The sequence below is a fragment of the Myxocyprinus asiaticus genome, chromosome 22 (assembly GCF_019703515.2).
Source record: "Myxocyprinus asiaticus isolate MX2 ecotype Aquarium Trade chromosome 22, UBuf_Myxa_2, whole genome shotgun sequence".
NCBI lineage: Eukaryota > Metazoa > Chordata > Actinopteri > Cypriniformes > Catostomidae > Myxocyprinus > Myxocyprinus asiaticus.
In genome coordinates, this window is record NC_059365.1 from 12,751,959 (window position 1) to 12,769,238 (window position 17,280).

At 42.6% G+C, this 17,280-nt stretch overlaps 1 protein-coding gene across 1 annotated transcript in view; it reads left to right on the top strand.

Annotated features, from left to right (window-relative positions):
- The first annotated feature begins 117 nt into the window (after positions 1-117).
- LOC127413068 (rho guanine nucleotide exchange factor 37-like) overlaps positions 118-17,280 on the top strand; it is an 86,089-nt gene continuing 68,926 nt past the window's right edge. Inside the window, exon 1 of the mRNA XM_051649910.1 lies at positions 118-183. The gene's annotated coding sequence lies outside the window, so the exon portion shown is untranslated. The remainder of the gene's footprint in view (positions 184-17,280) is intronic.

The following is a 17,280-nucleotide window of genomic DNA, read 5'->3' on the forward strand; positions in this document are numbered from 1 at the left end:
TTTTTGGGATTTTACATTTCCTTTAGTGTGTAACATAGCTCTTTGTGCACTTAAAATGTATTTTTATCACTATTCCTCAGCAGTACAACTACAACCAATGCCGGATTTTCAAGATGGTTACTCCTGAAAGATGGTGCAGTTCCCACTTTGTTGGGACAATCTGGCACTTCAGGATCACAACCTGTAAGTATGCTTGATTATTTGTGTTTTTATCTGCTACCGAGAGTTCAAATGCAGAATTTTGTGTTGTAGCTACGGTGTACACCCAGTGCACAGCTTTAGGCCTCTGCTAACCTGTTAGCTAATGTTATTGTGTTGAAATAGTTTTGCTAATCAGCTGCAGGCCCACTTTTACCTACAATTGTGTAGAAGTATGCAGATTGTTTGTCGCTCTTACTATCATGTATAGTGATCAAGTGTGTAGATGGATTTATTTTTACAAACGGTAATTTTACGTCTGCAATCCACAGTAGTGCTCGGCTAACTTGCTATGTAATGTTATTGTTTTGGTAAGGGTTTACTATTCAGCTGTGGGCCAACTTTTACCTAAAACTGTGTAACAAAATGGTCGATCTCAAGAGTCTTATAAAATGATCTAATTACAAGCTGTAATGTTATGGCCGCTATCGGTAGTCCACGGCTAACTTGCTCACTAACTCTTTAATACACCCGGTAATGTCCAACCAGGGGTAAGCCTCTGTTCTCTGTTTATATCTCGGGCGAAAAAAGTTTGGCTACACCCATTCCAGCTAAAGATGACTAACTTAGATGCACTGCGTGTCTTTTACTTGAAGCTTTGTTAGGTTCACAATAATCAATAGTGTACTTGTAAGAAAGCTACTAAATTAAAACTTACCACTGTGAAATGTCCTGCTCAATTCAAAAGGTAGTTCGGGTCGATCAGATTGTTCTTCCAAACTTTCATTATTTCATTTATTATTGGATTCGGGCTAGAGCTGGTACAGCAAAAACTGACGCCACTGTTACCATAGTTACAGTATTGTTTACAGCTGCTCAGGAAGACTCGGGAGCTGAAACTTGGTTATGGTAAGGGGCGTTACATTTCCGACACACGCTCTACGTGGTTGACCAATCACAGCAGACCAATCAGAGCAGATTGGGCTTTTCGGAAAGGGGGGCTTTAAAGAGACAGGAAGTAAATCAGAGTGTTTCGACCAGAGTATGAAGAGAGTGGAAAAGCAATGTACAGTATGAGAAAAATTATCTGTTTTTTGAACATTAAAGCATGTAAACCTATTATAGTGGACCCCCAAAATAAAATTATGAACCTGTAAATTAGCATAATATGGGCTTTTTAAACAATGACAAATTGGTTGCATATCAATTCCAAATTAACCAGAACACCAGTCATAGTGACCATGTGCAAGATTTCAAAAAGAATTCAAGAGGTTGAATTGGGCAAGGAAAATCTGTGTATCATTCGTTCATTTGATATTCAAATAAGAATTCAAAATCAGAAAAACATAAAACAACTTGTTATTTCATTATCCATTTACAAAACCAATATTAAAAAACAAATAATGATTTTTTTGTCATTTCGATTTAATACTCAAGTTAAAAATAAGAAATTGGAAAAATTAGACATGGGAAGGGACACTGTGCATTTTGATTATTTGATTTCACTAATATATGGCTTGAATATTTGATTTGCACATATGGGTGGACCTGAAATACCCCTTTCTTCTGATTGGTCAACCCGCACCATCGTTTTCCTCAATGCTGTGAGACAGAATAAAAGTTATCTGCTGTTTAATTGTTCAGATTAGTTTGTCTCAGTTAATATTAAATTATATACCATTTATTCTCCAAAACTCGCCACGTGTATTGCAGCTGAGCTATCTATCTTATCAAATAGTCAGACACAGTACCTACACATAACTGTAAAATGTTCACTGAATGCAGACAGGGTTTCGTCTTTATGCGAATCAGCATTTGGACAATCATTGCCACGTAAAGCAATTGATAAGAGACACACACACACACACACACACACACACACACACACACACATACGGTATTATTAAGATGTTTATTAAGATTAATCCCTCGCTCTGTATGTCAAATGTCTTCTCACAGTTATCCTTCTTCGTGCCACACAACTTGTTTTATTCATTTAAAAGTGGTACCATGCAGTGCAGCAGATCAGTTGTGCACTGGTGGTCCACACTGCACTGGAGAATAGGCTGCAGTTGGGTATAGCATTCGCAGTTAGTGTGACCACTGACCAGATGTCATTTTAAAACCGGGTACAGTAACGATTTTACAAGTCATATACCGCATCACAGTGGACTTACAGTCAGGACACCTTTTGTCCTAATAATTAGTCTAAGGCAGCTACAGTTTGATTGCTTTAAATAAGCATTTTAAATTGACATCAGTGTTTCGTATGTTTTTGAAATGAGAAATCATCAAAGAGTATTGAAAAAATCGGTTTATTTTCATTTTTACATATTGCAGTGCAATGAACAAAGCAAGATGTGGTTCAGGGAATATACAGACTTAACGTAGGTTAGGGTGCATCCAAGACAGATGAGCATTCATGCCAGTGAATTATAACAGCTACAACAGTAAATAACAAATGATAGATGATAATAATTATAACAAATAAATGGGAAGATATTATTACATTTCATATTTAATATAAGACAGTAAGTATTTACATGGCAGCAAAGAGTATTAATTTCAAGCTCAGATCATTCCAACATCCATGTTTTAACGGGAATATTGGTTGCCTTATGTAACAGGAGCCAGCTGATAGATAGCTGTGTAATGTGTATAAACCTCACTCTCCTGAGCTCAAGAGGTGCACTAGCAGGGTTGGGGAGTAACAAAATACATGTAACGGGATTATGTATTTAAAATACAAAATATATGTACTGTATTCCACTACAGTTACCGTTTAAATCATTGGTAATTAGAATACAGTTACATTCAAAAAGTATTTTGATTACCGAAGAGATTACTTTGCATTTTATTGTCAATTGTTTCATTTAATATTTAGTCCTTTCAGATGGAAAACATGTATACATATAAATGATGTGATCCAAAGTGCATCTGAACAGCGGTGAAACACTTTCTTATGATGTGTTTCATTCATACGAGCAGACAGAGAAGTAAGTTTGAAGTAAATTTGGAACAGAAGAAATAGAAATAAACCTTGTGTAAATTGACAGCTTTATGCTAAGCTAAAATGCTGTTTCTAGCCATTTCACATGCACATGTTACCAGGCACGGTCATATTTTGTTTTATCAAGAAAATTTACATTGGATCATAATTTCTTTTTTTCTAGTAAGACCTTTGATATTAGGGCAAAAATCATATTCTTTATTATAATTTTTGTATTGTTTTCCTGTAAAAATATCTAAAAATCCTTAAAACAAGATCAATTAGATTTATCTTGTTTTAGAAACATCACTGCGTAAGATATTTAGGTTTTTCAGAAAAAATTTTGTTCGTGTATTTTGTCTTACTGTATTGGCAGAGTTTTTATAGTCAAAACAAATGAAAAAATCTACCAGTGCTGAAGAAGTAATCCAAAGTATTTAGAATATGTTACTGACCTTGAGTAATCTAACGGAATACGTTACAAATTACATTTTACAGCATGTATTCCGTAATCTGTAGTGGAATACATTTCAACAGTAACCCTCCTAACCCTGTGCACTAGTGATTGACACTAAAGGCTGTAGCCTTTATCCTCCTTGTTAGCGCATCCGCCTCCCATGCCGGAAATGCCGGTTCAAGTCCTGTATGGAGCAGGTATAACAGGAGCGTCACACTTACCTACATGTGGCAGTTTTGTGTGCCTTTTACTATCGGACAAATGTGAAGGCTGTGTAAATGCAGATTTTAAATTCACTGGTTGAGTTTTTGAGAGACAAGCACTCATGAACTTCCTTTAGCATAATTTCCATGATAAGCAAGTCCCTCTCACCTAAGCTCCCAGAGCAGGGTAAAGTTAGTTTTAGGTTCGATATTTTTTTAAATATTCGGTTTCTCGTACCTGCGCTCTCTGCTGGTGGCAGGTTTGCAAAGATTTCACACACTTGGCTTGATGTTATGGTATATAAATATAAATGGTATATAACTATAATATACAGACATAAAACACTGCACTCAGAACTGTCATTTGGTGTGGCTGCAGAATTATGACTGGAAATGCTCCGATGCGCCTTCATTGCTTAGCGTACTTGTTGCACTGCAACAGCTGGCTGATCAGATCACAGACACGGAGCAACAGTACCCGGACTCACTTATTATTATTCTCAGTGATTTTAACAAAGCCAACCTCACCCGTGAACTGCCAAAATACAGAGAGCACATTACATGCCCCACCAGAGACAGAAATATACTGGATCACTGCTAAACAACATTAAAGGATGCATATTGCTCTGTCCCTAGAGCAGATTTGGGACTCTCTGATCACTGTCTGGTTCATCTTCTTCCAACCTACAGGCAGAAACTTAAATCAGTTAAACCTGTAGTAAAGATTGTAAAAAGATGGACCAATGAAGTAGAGCTGGAACTACAAGCCTGCTTTGAATGCACTGATTGGAGTGTTTTTGAAGCTGCAGACACCAATCTGGATGAGCTCACAGATACTGAAACGTCATATATCAGTTTCTGTGAGGATATGTGCATTCCTACTAGGACTTATTTAATGTTCAGTAACGACAAACCATGGTTTACAGCAAAACTCAGACTGCTTCGTCATGCTAAAGAGGATGCTTACAGAAGTGGGAATAAAATCTTGTATAATCAGGCCAAAAACACACTGACTAAGGAAATTAAAGTGGCTAAAAGAAGCTACTCTGAGAAGCTGAAAAAAAAATTTCAGCTAACAACCCTGCATCAGTGTGGGGAGGCCTGAAAGACATTACTAACTTCAAGACACCATCCCCCAACACTGTAGGGAATCAACAGCTGGCTGACGACCTGAATGTGTTTTACTGTAGCTTTGAAAAGCCCAGTCTCACACCCCACACCCGCACTGACCTTCACTTCACACAAACACCAACACCTCCTGCAACCACCCGCTTATAGAGCAAACAGATCTGTGGATGATGCAGTAAACATGGGTGTAGAAGATTCAACAATAAGGAAGCAGGAAGCGGGGTGGCAGTCCAGGTAAATCATGCTTTAATGGTTTTTCCCAGTCTAAAAAACAGTCTTTGGCTTTTCAGCTTCACAGCAGGGCATTTACTCTTCAGCCTCACAACAAGGTATCTATTTTAGCTTTAGTCATAAGGGACAACATAAACTCCTAAATATCTAAGTTCAGCAGCTTTGCAGCATTTAGCTTCACAGAATGTCAGGTCTGTGTGACTGGGACTCTCTCTCTCTCAATGGCATTCTCGGTGGCCTTTTCAAGCCCAACTCCATCGTCACTGTAACTAGACACAGGTGTTATGCATCATTAATCACTAGGTGATGGCCCTTACCACTTCCTCTCTCCCCTGTGACAGACACATGACCACGCCCCACTCCACATACCCCCACCGCTTGACTCAGGCCCAGGCAACATCCAGCCTGCCAACTTCCCCCCCATTCCTGGAGAGGAAATCAGCCACAACCATCTGTGACCCTGGTCTGTGGATCACCTTAAATTTGAAGGGCTGAAGTGGCAAGTGCCAATGAGTGATCCGCGCATTGGTATCCTTCATGCGGTGGAGCCACTGAAGCGGAGCGTGATCTGAGTGGAGAATGAAGGCCCACCCCACCATGTAGTAGCGGAGGGTTAGGACCGCCCACTTGATAGCAAGACATTTTTTCTCGATGGTGCTGTATTTAGTCTCTCCCAAAGAGAGCTTACGACTAATGTACAACACGGGGCACTCCACACCCTCCACCTCCTGTGAGAACATGGCCCCCAACCCTCTCTGATGCATCCGTCTGTAAAATAAAGGGGAAAGAGAAGTTAGGAGCATGTAAAAGCAGCCCGCCACAGAGTGCAGATTTCACTCTTGTGAAAGCCTGTTGGCACACCTCTGTCCGCTGGACCGGATCTGGTGCCCCCTTTTTAGTGAGATCAGTCAAGGGGCTGGTAACATCAGAAAAATTGCACAAACCTTCTGTAATAGCCAGCTAGCCCCATGAACTGCCTCACCTCCTTTTTGGACTTGGGACATGAGCAGGCCGCTATGGCTGCGGTCTTATCAATTTGGGGACGTACCTGCCCATGACCCAAGTGGAAGCCCAGATACCATACTTCCACCCACCCAATTGTGCACTTTTTCGGGTTTGCCATGAGCCCCGCCTGCCTCAACAACCGGCTCTCAGATGCTGCATATGCCTCTGCCAATCATTACTGTATATAATGATATCATCTAAGTAGGCAGCGGCATACACAGTGTGTGGCCGGAGGATCTTATCCATGAGGCGCTGGAACATGGTGGGAGCCCTGAAAAAACTGAAAGGAAGAGTGACGAATTGGTGTAATCTGAATGGTGTGGAAAAGGCCGTTTTTTCTTGGGATAAGGGAGTTAAGGGGATCTGCCAATATCCCTTAGTTAAATCCAGTGTCATATAAAATTGAGCAGCACCCAACCGATTGAGCAGTTCGTCAATTGGGTACATGTCAAATTTAGACACTGCATTGACTTTCTAGTAATCAACACAGAACCGGACTGACCCGTCACTCTTAGGTACAAGAACAACCGGGCTCGCCCAATCGCTGTGTGATTTTCTATTACCCCCATCTCAAGCATTGCCTCTAATTCATCCCGAATCACCTTTTTCTTGTGTTTGGGTATGCGGTATGGCTGATGCACTACCGCTCCTGGTGGGGTCTCGATATGGTGCTGTATGAGGTTAGTCCGACTGGGAAGAGGAGAGAACACATCCGCAAACTCTTTTTGCAACCTGGCCACCTCTGTGAGCTGGGACGGTGAGAGGTTGTCTCCACAAGGGACCAGAGTGAATGGATCGGCTTTGAACTTCACCTTTGGCCTCTCTCCGCCCTCTCCGGAACTACCGTTGCCATGGACATGTTGACCGCCTCTCTCCATAATTTAAGGAGGTTGAGTTGGTAACTTTGACGTGCCCCACCTCTATCCGTTCATTTAACTTCATAATTGAGGTCCCCAACTCGCCATGTAACCTCAAAGGGTCCTTGCCACTTGGCGAGTCATTTCGAGCTCGATATGGGGAGTAATACAAGTACTTTGTCTCCCGGTGCAAATTCACGTAGCTGGGCACCCCTATTATACACCTGGCTTTCTGTCTCATGAGCTTGGAGCAAATTCTGCTGTGACAACTGACCCAGTGTGTGTAGCTTTGCTCGAAGATCAAGGATATACTGAATTTCATTTTTGCTCTGGGAAGATCCTTCCTCCCACGCCTCCCGTATGATGTCAAGCACCCCACGGGCACGGCGTCCATACAGGAGCTCGAAGGGGGAAAACCCTGTGGAGGCTTGCGGGACCTCCCTGACTGCAAATAATAGGGGGTCCAGCCATTTGTCCCAATTTCTAGCGTCCTTGTGTATGAACTTACGAATCATGTTTTTCAGGGTGCAATTAAATCGTGATAAACGCTGGTGCAAATCCATTTAATCCCCAGCGATTCATAAAATGTGCATAGTGTTCATGACATAAACGTTGTGCCCTGGTCGGTGAGGATTTCTTTTGGAATCTCCACTTGGGAGAAAATTTTGAAAAGTGCCTCCGCAACACTGCATGCTGAGATGTTGCATAAAGGCACTGCTTCCGGATATCACGTTGCATAATCCACCAGGACTAATACAAACCGATATCCGCATGCTGACCGTTCTAATGCCCAACGATGTCCATACCAATTCTTTCGAAGGGGGCCTCGATTAAATGTAATGGGCGCAATGGTGCTCATGGGGTGGCCGGTGGATTCACCAGCTGACATTCACAGCATGCCGCACACCATCTGCGTACATCCCCGTGAATTCTCGGCCATTAAAAGCGGGCCATTAAACGGTGTAGTGTTCTTTCTTGCCCTAAGTGATCCGCCATAGGATTGTGGTGAGCCGTCTGGAAAAGTGTTTCCCGACGGCTCCTCGGGACTAAAAACTGGGTTGTATTTTCATGGGTTTTGGGGATGCTTTACTCCCTGAAATTGAATAAGTCACTACCGGGTATTTGTGAACATCCCCATGCACACACCTCACCATCACCTTGTGTTTTGTACCCAAAGCCCTGTCATGAACCAAGCCGTGGTGGACTGAGGTTTGATTACAAACTGAATCCATCAGGGCTTGGTATGTACAGCCCTTAATTTTTACCGGAATCCTGTACGTCCCTGCTTGACCGGGGGCAGACTGTGGCATGTCGGGGACCCGAATCCACGTCTCCACCTCCATCACTGGACGCTGGTCTTGGACGCGACCTGGCTCCCCGCAACCCTGACAGACCGGCCCAGGCTTCCCGGCTGCACCCATGGCAGAGGACACATCAACCTGGGAAGGACATCGGAGAAGGGTAGGGGAGGGGGCCGGCGCATAGTGCAGCCCGCGAAGGCGGGGCGTGGGTATAACGGGTATATGGAGCTCAACACGCTCAGAACAGTAGAGCTGATTATGGACTTTAGGAGGAACACTCCAACATTGACCCCGCTCACCATTCTAAACAGCACTGTAGCAGCAGAGAAGTCATTCAGGTTCCTGAGCACTATCATCTCACAGGACCTGAAGTGGGAGACCCACATTGACTCCATTGCGAAAAAGGCCCAGCAGAGGTTGTACTTCCTTCACCAGTTGAGGAAGTTCAACCTGCCACAGGCACTGCTAATCCAGTTCTACTCAGCAGTCATTGAGTCTGTGCTCTGCACTTCAATAACTGTCTGGTTTGGTTCAGTTATGAAATCGGACATCAGAAGACTACAAAGGACAGTTTGGACTGCTGAGCGGATTATTGGTTGCCCCTGCCCTCCCTTCAAAAACTGTATACTTCCAGAGTAAGGAAAAGGGCTGGGAAAATCACTCTGAACCCCACTACCCTGCCCACTACCTTTCTGAACTGTTGCCTTCTGGCTGGCGCCACAGAGCTCTGAGCACCAGAACCATCAGGCACAAGAACAGTTTATTCCCTCAGACTATCCATCTCATGAACAGTTAAAACTGCCCCATTGTGCAGTTATTACGTGTGTAATGGAAGCCAGCTGGTAGGTAGCTGTGCAGTATGTAAACCTCACTCCCCTGGCCTCAAGAGGCGCATTAGCGATTGACACTAACAGCTGTAGCCCTTAGCCTCCTTGTTAGCATGCCTGCCTCCCATGCCAGAGACCTGGGTTCAAATCCTGCTCAGAATGGTTTGAATAGGACAGGTTACATGTGTAGTACACAGCATTGTCATTTATATTTATTTAACATATCCCACCTCTTCTGCAGTATATTCCCTTGCACTGTATATAACAGATTTGTATTTGTGTATATATATATATATATATATATAATTATTATTATTATCTCTTGTCTTGTTGCTGTATTGTTTGTGCACCGGAAGCTTCTGTCACCAAGAAAAATTCCTTGTAAACTCATTCTGATTCTGATTCTGATTCTGATTAAGGGACCGTCTGAAATTTAAACTCACTATTAAACACAGGCGGTGTCTAATCACTCATTCAGTTGACGTGCAAGTTAAACATAAAACATTAAAAGTACACTTTTACATTCTAAATGTTGTAGTAGGTTGCCAGTTAATAGACTGAGAAACTACAAGTGAGATTTTTACAGTAAGTCCAATAATATGAATACAGTATTAAATTATTACAAATAAATAAATAAATATGTGGGGATAAGGGCGTGGTCATGTGTCTGTCTGCGAGAAAGGGAGAGCAGTAAGGCTTGTCACCTGGGTTGTAATTATCTCTAAAACCTGTCTCTTGTTATAGTGATGGTGGAGGCAGACTTAAAAAGGCGCACCAGCACATCAGTTGGTGGGGCAGAATCCCGAGAGTACGTTGTCGATGTGTACTGAGTGTGTTAAAAGTTTGTTATCTTATTGAGTGTCACGAAAAATCTACGTGGACGCCAGGTGGTTAGAATGGGCAGTAACATCTCCTCATCACTGACCCTCAACACTGGAGCCCCACAGGGCTGTGTTCTCAGCCCACTACTGTATTCCTTGTACACACATGACTGTGTGGCAACACATAGCTCCAATGCCATCATTAAGTTTGCTGATGACACGACGGTGGTAGGTCTGATCACTGACAATGATGAAACAGCCTACAGAGAGGAGGTGCACACTCTGACACACTGGTGTCAGGAGCACAACCTCTCCCTCAACGTCAGTAAGACAAAGGAGCTTGTGGTGGACTTCAGAAGAAAAGACAGAGAACACAGTCCCATCACCATCAATGGAGCACCAGTGGAGAGAGTCAGCAGCTTCAAGTTCCTGGGTGTCCACATCACTGAGTAACTCACATGGTCCATCCACACTGAAATCGTTGTGAAGAAGGCTCATTAGCGCCTCTACTTCCTGAGACGGCTGAGGAAGTTTGGAATGAACTGCCACATCCTCACATGGTTCTACACCTGCACTGTAGAGAGCATCCTGACTGGCTGCATCTCCGCCTGGTATGGCAATAGCACAGCCCACAACCGCAAAGCACTGCAAAGGGTGATGCGAACTGCCAGACACATCATCGGTGGTGAGCTTCCCTCCCTCCAGGACATATATACCAGGAGGTGTGTGAAAAAAGCTCAGAGGATCATCAGAGACTCCAGCCACCTGAGCCATGGGCTGTTCTCACTGCTACCATCAGGCAGGCGGTATCGCAGCATCAGGACCCACACCAGCCGACTTCATGATAGCTTCTTCCCCCAAACAATCAGACTTTTGAACTCTTGATCTCCCACGATCAAAATACATCAGCACTGCACTTTATTACTCTTACTCTTATATCTCACACCAGACTGTCATAAATTATATTATTATTATATTATATTCTCTCTTAACAACTTACTATCAACCGACAGCCTGAATGTCAATACAGTACAATACAACCTACTGTACATTCTATATACAGTGCATCCGGAAAGTATTCACAGCACTTCACTTTTTCCACATTTTGTTATGTTACAGCCTTATTCCAAAATGGATTAAATTCATTATTTTCCTCAAAATTCTACAAACAATACCCCATATAATGACAACGTGAAAGAAGTTTGTTTGAAATCTTTGCAAATTTATTAAAAATAAAAAACAAAAAAAATCACATGTACATAAGTATTCACAGCCTTTGCCATGACACTCAAAATTGAGCTCAGGTGCATCCTGTTTCCACTGATCATCCTTGAGATGTTTCTACAACTTGATTGGAGTCCACCTGTGGTAAATTCAGTTGATTGGACATGATTTGGAAAGGCACACACCTGTCTATATAAGGTCCCACAGTTAACAGTGCATGTCAGAGCACAAACCAAGCCATGAAGTCCAAGGAATTGCCTGTAGACCTCCGAGACAGGATTGTATCGAGGCACAGATCTGGGGAAGGGTACAGAAACATTTCTGCAGCATTGAAGGTCCCAGTGAGCACAGTGGCCTCCATCATCTGTAAATGAAAGAAGTTTGGAACCACCAGGACTCTTCCTAGAGCTGGCCGCCTGGCCAAACTGAGCAATCGGGGGAGAAGGGCCTTAGTCAGGGAGGTGAACAAGAACCCGATGGTCACTCTGACAGAGCTCCAGCATTTCTCTGTGGAGAGAGGAGAACCTTCCAGAAGAACAACCATCTCTGCAGCACTCCACCAATCAGGCCTGTATGGTAGAGTGGCCAAACGGAAGCCACTCCTCAGTAAAAGGCACATGACAGCCCACCTGGAGTTTGCCAAAAGGCACCTGAAGGACTCTCAGACCATGAGAAACAAAGATTGAACCTTTGGCAAGCGTCATGTCTGGAGGAAAACAGGCACCGCTCATCACCTGGCCAATACCATCCCTACAGTGAAGCATGGTGGTGGCAGCATCCTGCTGTGGGGATGTTTTTCAGTGGCAGGAACTGGGAGACTATTCAGGATCGAGGGAAAGATCGACCCCCGCTACCCACTATTCTACTGGCAAATGTTCAGTCTCTGGATAACAAGCTCTGCGAGCTGAAAGCGCGGATCTCTTTCTAACGAGAGATGAGGAACTGCTGCATTATCTGCCTAACAGAAACTTGGATGTCTGCGGAGATTCCAGACTCAGACATTGAACCCGTGGTGTTCTCCGTGCACCGAGCGGACAGAGCAAAAGACCTCTCAGGTAAAAGCAGAGGTGGTGGTGTATGTTTTATGATCAACAAATCCTGGTGTGATCAGAGGAACGTACATTCTATCAAGTCTTTCTGCTCTCCTGATCTGGAATTTCTTATGCTTCTGTGTCGACCATTCTGGCTACCGAGGGAATTCAAAGCGGTCATTATCACAGCTGTGTACATTCCCCCACAAGCCGACACAGACCGGGCACTCAAGGAACTGTATGGGATTATAAGTGAGCAGGAAACCACGCACCCTGAGGCCGCGTTCATTGTGACTGGGGACTTTAATAAAGCCAGTTTAAAATCAGTCGCACCAAAATATCACCAGCACATTAGTTTCAACACACGAGGGGACTGGGTTTTGGATCATTGCTACTCTCCGTTCCGGGATGGCTACAAATCCCTCCCCCGCCCACCATTTGGCAAATCGGACCACTCTTCCATTCTGCTTCTGCCCGCTTACAGGTAGAAATTGAAACAGGAAGCACCCACCCTCAGAACGATCCAGTGCTGGTCGGACCAATCAGACTCTATGCTACAAGACTGTTTTGATCACACGGACTGGGAGATGTTCCGGTCCGCCTCTGATGACGACATCGAGCTTTACGCTGATAGCGTAATGTGTTTATCAGAACGTGCATAGAGGAAGTGATTCTGACCAGAACTGTACAAATCTATCCGAATCAGAAGCCGTGGATCAATAGCGATGTTCGCGCGGCACTTAATGTGCGGACCTCCGCTTTTAATTCTGGGAACGCGGAGGAGCATAAACAAGCCAGTTATGCCCTCCGAAAAACTATCAAAACAGCAAAACACCAGTACAGGAGCAAGATTGAAGGACAGTTTAACACCACCAACTCTAGAAGCATGTGGCAGGGAATTAACATCATCACGGACTTTAAAGGGAATAAAAACTCCGCCATGAACACCGCTGCCTCTCTACCGAATGAGCTAAATACTTTTTATGCTCGTTTTGAGGGAAATAACACCGCCCTCGTGGAGAGAGCTCTCGTGGCTGAAGCTACAGAGGTTAGTTCACTCTCCGTCTCTATAGCAGATGTAACCCGATCCTTCCGACGGGTGAATATCTGCAAAGCCGCGGGCCCAGACGGCATTCCGGGCCGCGTCATCAGAGCGTGCGCGAACCAGCTGGCTGGTGTTTTTACGGACATTTTCAACCTTTCCCTCTCTTTGTCTGTAGTCCCCACATGCTTTAAAACATCCACCATTGTGCCTGTACCAAAACAATCAAAAATAACTTGTTTAAATGACTGGCGTCCTGTTGCTCTGACCCCCATCATCAGCAAATGTTTTGAGAGACTAATCAGAGATTACATCTGCTCTGTATTGCCACTCAATCTTGACCCGCTGCAGTTTGCATACCGCAACAACCGCTCCACTGATGATGCCATTGCATCTACAATACACACTGCTCTCTCCCACCTGGAAAAAAAGAACACTTATGTGAGAATGCTGTTTGTAGACTACAGCTCAGCATTCAACACCATAGTGCCCTCCAAGCTAGATGAGAAACTCCGGGCTCTGGGCTTAAACAGCTCTCTGTGCAGCTGGATCCTGGACTTCCTGTCAAGCAGACGCCAGGTGGTTAGAATAGGAAGCAACATCTCCTCATCACTAACCCTCAACACTGGAGCCCCGCAGGGCTGTGTTCTCAGCCCACTACTGTATTCCTTGTACACACATGACTGTGTGGCAACACATAGCTCCAATGCCATCATTAAGTTTGCTGATGACACGACGGTGGTAGGTCTGATCACTGACAAAGAGGAGGTGCACACTCTGACACACTGGTGTCAGGAGCACAACCTCTCCCTCAACGTCAGTAAGACAAAGGAGCTTGTGGTGGACTTCAGAAGAAAAGACAGAGAACACAGTCCCATCACCATCAATGGAGCACCAGTGGAGAGAGTCAGCAGCTTCAAGTTCCTGGGTGTCCACACCACTGAGGAACTCACATGGTCCGTCCACACTGAAGCCGTTGTGAAGAAGGCTCATCAGCGCCTCTACTTCCTGAGACGGCTGAGGAAGTTTGGAATGAACCGCCACATCCTCACACGGTTCAACACCTGCACTGTGGAGAGCATCCTGACTGGCTGTATCTCCGCCTGGTATGGCAATAGCACTGCCCACAACCGCAAAGCACTGCAAAGGGTGGTGCGAACTGCCAGACACATCATCGGAGGTGAGCTTCCCTCCCTCCAGGAAATATATACAAGGCTGTGTGTGAAAAAAGCTCGGAGGATCATCAGAGACTCCAGCCACCCGAGCCATGGGCTGTTCTCACTGCTACCATCAGGTAGGCGGTATCGCAGCATCAGGACCCGCACCAGCCGACTCCATGATAGCTTCTTCCCCCAAGCAATCAGATTTCTGAACTCTTGATCTCCCACGATCAAAATACATCAGCACTGCACTTTATTACCCTTACTCTTATATCTCACACCGGACTATTATAAATTATATTATTATTATTATATTATGTTCTCTCTTAACAACTGACTATCAACCGACAGCCTGAATGTCAATACAGTACAATACTGTACATTCTATATATGTATATAGACTTTTTTTTTATATATATATTTTTTATTTTTTATTTTTATTGAATAATGTGTATCTATATAGTAAAAAAAAAAAAAACAGCGTATTGTATACTGTACAGTGTATGTTATTATTTGTATATTGTTGAGTGTAATTATGTGTATAACAGATGTTTAAATTGTGTTGTGTTAATTTAATGTTATTGTAAATTGGTATATGTCTCATCACTGTCACGACTGCTATGTTGATCGGAACTGCACCCAAGAATTTCACACACCATTGCACTTATGTATATGGCTGTGTGACAATGAAGTGATTTGATTTTGATTTTGATTTGATTTGAAGATGAATGCAGCAATGTACAGAGACATCCTTGATGAAAACCTGCTCCAGAGCACTCTGGACCTCAGACTGGGGCGACGGTTCATCTTCCAACAGGACCACGACCCTAAGCACACAGCCAAGATTACAAAGGAGTGGTTCCAGGATAACTCTGTGAATGTCCTTGAGTGGTCCAGCCAGAGCCCAGACTTGAACCCGATTGAACATCTCTGGAGAGATCTGAAAATGGCTGTGCACTGATGCTCCCCATCCAACCTGATGGAGCTTGAGAGGTCCTGCAAAGAAGAATGGGAGAAACTGCCCAAAAATAGGTGTGCCAAGCTTGTAGCATCATACTCAAAAAGACTTGAGGCTGTAATTGGTGCGAAAGGTGCTTCAACAAAATATTGAGCAAAGGCTGTGAATACTTATGTACATGTGATTTATTTTTAGTGTTTTATTTTTAATAAATTTGCAAAGATTTCAAACAAACTTCTTTCACGTTGTCATTATGGGGTATTGTTTGTAGAATTTTGAGGAAAATAATGAATTTAATCCATTTTGGAATAAGGCTGTAACATAACAAAATGTTGAAAAAGTGAAGCGCTGTGAATACTTTCCGGATGCACTGTATACTATATATACTTTTTTTTATTGAATAATGTGTATCTATATTGTGTGTATTGTATACTGTACAGTGCATGTTATTATTTGTATATTGTGTTGTGTGTAATTAAGTGTATATTAGACTTTAAATTGTTTTGTGTTAATCTGATGTTATTGTAAATTGGTATATGTCTCATCACTGTCACGACTGCTATGTTGATCGGAACTGCACCCAAGAATTTCACACACCATTGCACTTGTGTATATGGCTGTGTGACAATAAAAGTGATTTGATTTGGGATTGAGTGTCGCGAAAAATCTACGTGGATTGAGTGTCGCGAAAAATCTACGTGGATTGAGTGTCGTTGAAGACAGAAAATAAAGACTTGCCTGCACTGCTTGGTTGTCTCCTGACTCCTCCATTGCCCGAAGAACCAAACTTTCCACAAAATAATTCATCAAAATGTTATTTTCACATTCCAACGGTTGTAGTAAGTTTCCAGTGGATAGACTGACTACTACAGATGAGACGTTTACAGTAAGTCCAATAATGAGTACAGTATTAGATTTATTTTTATAAAAAAAAAAAACAGCAGTAATTTATTTGATGACTGACTTGCATGTTCTATCTAAAAAAAACTTTATAAAAAAAAAAAAAAAAAATCACAAGTTGTAGTTGATCGCCAGAGTGATTGCTGTGTATATGAATGTGCAGTATTCACTTATATTATGAAACAAAATAACTAAAATTAACGAAAACATTTTCACATTCCAAATGTTGTAGTAAATTCCCAGTAGATAGATTGGTTTATGACAGGTGAGATTATTACAGTAAATTCAATAATATGAGTACAGTATTAGATTATTTTAGGATAAACATCATAAAAATTCCTGAAAATGTTATTTTCACATTCCAAAGGTTATAGTAAATTCTCAGTGGATAGACTGACTAACTGTAAAAATCTCACCTGTAGTATGTCATTCTATCTACTGGGAACTTACTACAACCGTCAGAATGTGAAAATAATGTTTTTGTTAATTTTAGTTATTTTTTTTCTTAATATAAGGGAATACTGCACATTCATATACACAGCCATCACTCTGGCGATCAACTACAACCTGTTAAATGTTTTTATTTTTTTATTTTTGTATTATAATTATTATTTAAATAAAGTTTTTTTAGATAGAAAATGCAAGTCAGTCGTCAAATAAATGACTGCTGTGGCATTTTAGTTGTGGGTGGAGTTTTCAGACTGTCCCTCACGCACCGTAGGTGAATATCCAACGAATATCGAACCTAAAGTGAACTTTACCCCGTGGTTAGATGTAAGCATTTGTCTTTACAATATAGGCATATGCTTCAATAGCAGGGCCGTAACCACAATATACTTTGAGGGAGACACACGTTTGTGTCGTGTAAGATGTAAGTATCTAACTAAACATGCAATATTTGACCACTCTTTTATGACTGAAATGTTGTACCGATCGACATTAATTTCCAAGGGTGCAAACTATTCACCATTTGGTGAAATTTTCCATTTTTAATTTAAAATATGTCAT